Here is a 2,128-nt window from a genome sequence, read left to right as displayed (position 1 = left end):
ATGAATGCTGCTTTGATAAAATTTACTTTTGTTTGGGTGGACCCTTTGTTATATTGTTTTCTTAAAAAGCAGAAAAACATTTTTGTCTGAAATGGTTCAGTAGGTCAGTACCAAGTGGTAAAGTTTTCTCTGAACTGTAAGCCTCACAATAGAAGAGGCTGTTCAAAGTTTTATAATTCTCATAGAACTGAATAATCTGTCTATTACACTATTAAAATTTGATGATGATAATAATAAAAATAAGGGAAATAAATAATTAAATTATGCTTTTGGACACCATCATTCTAAAGTTTTCATAAACTCTAGATTTCAAATTGTTTGTCTCCAAGGTCCTCATAAGTGTAATTTTTGGCTATAAGTCCTAAGTTTGCACTTAATGAAATAAGGACATCATTTCAAAACTCAAAGTGAGAAAACCAAACAATGTTTTGAATTTATAAACCACACAATTTAGATTGAAAGAAAGAAACCACTATTCTAAAAAATCTCTTTAGATGCTCTTTGTTCCATGATTCTGTATTGTTTTCATTGTATTGCATAGTTAGTATGGTTACAGCTTTATTCTTTTCCTTTACTGAAGGGAATAGAGTATGATGAAGTGTTAGGGTCCCACATTGTTCTGTGTTTTTCTATACCTTTTCCATTATAAATTGGGGTAAAAGTGTTTTAAAGTCAGTGGTGGGCAAATGAAAAATACTGTGTATTTTTAATAGATGTCAATAGGTATAGTTCAATAGGTACTGTTTAATAACCTAGATTCCCCATGCAATGATGCTAGCAACCACATATTCAAGGCAGTATGCTCATTTTAGCATCTCTGAGCAAAAATATTTATTTAAAAGCTTGGGAAATTTCCACTTCTGGTTATTTCTGTTTGCATTTTATTAGCCATTTGCATGTTCCCCTTACTGTGGTAAGTGTGACTGTCTCCAGGGCAGGAGCCACGGCTTATCCATCCTTAGACTCCATGTAGCACATGTCAGAATGCCTGGTACAGTAACCTTGTGTTGAATTTAATCAAATTGAAGGATGGCAGCAAAGTCCTTGCCGTTTCAAAATAACTATGGGTCTGGGAATTAAATCTTCAGTATCTTTAGGAGGTTTTTCCAAGATGAGTGATAGTTCTAAAGCCCAAGATTTCCTCTAGAATTTGGAAAAGAGTCTCTGGCTGGTTTATCATTTCATGCAGCCTGTTCACTCACTGGATGTGGGAGATGCTGTGGGAAATGTATGGTATCTGCAAAGGCAGGTGACTTGCTGCATTCTGATACTAGAAGCATAGTAGAGTTCAGGTCATAGTTGCAGTTGGCCCGCAGCCTTGTGGCTCTCTAAAGAACAACAACAGTAAATGTGGTATTGTAGAAAACGCCAGAACATTAGCATCTGTCAGAGATGACTGCATATTCTAGCACTTAGCTGTGTGACTAAACAAAGATATTCTATCAGTTAGGAACTTTGATGTTGCATTTAAAAGAAGTCCTCAAATTGGCTTAAATTCAAAAGAAATTTATTTGCTCAAGTGTCTTATAAGTCTAGGAGTAGTCTAAAGTCTCAAATTATTACTCATTTACAGTTTCCCTGAATCTCAGTTCTGTTTTCCTCTATGTGATGACTTCATCTTGAACTGAGTTTCCTCATGGTATAAAAATGGCTGCAGAAAACTCAGGCCTGATAATACAATCAAGTTCAATGAAAGAGAGAAAACTCCTGTTTCCCAGAAGTCTGGACTTACATTTCCTTGAGTCTCATAGATCCTGACTAGAATACTTTCCCATCCTTGAACCAATCTCTGTGTCCAAAGGGAGTGTTATGGGCTGAATTGTCTGCCCCCAAATTCTGAAGTCTTAACTCCTAATACAGCAACCCTAGTCTGTGAAGGGCTTAATGGTTTGATGTGATATTTGTAGGATCCCATGCCAGTAGATCAGGCACTCTGTACTTAGATAGTGGTATTGGCTTAGGCCCTATGGACAGGCTAGGCAAATCTGCATTTGGAATGAGTCAATTCCAATGAGAAAGAACCACTGGGCCTTTCAAGATGGGGCCAACTGGTATTCTAGAGGAATAGTGTCATACTGGGAACTCAGCATTGTTCTCTGTTGCTGGCGCATTGTATATTTAGTTGCAG

The sequence above is a fragment of the Pteropus medius genome, unplaced genomic scaffold (assembly GCF_902729225.1).
Source record: "Pteropus medius unplaced genomic scaffold, Ma_sr-lr_union100, whole genome shotgun sequence".
NCBI lineage: Eukaryota > Metazoa > Chordata > Mammalia > Chiroptera > Pteropodidae > Pteropus > Pteropus medius.
This window is presented reverse-complemented; position numbering follows the sequence as displayed.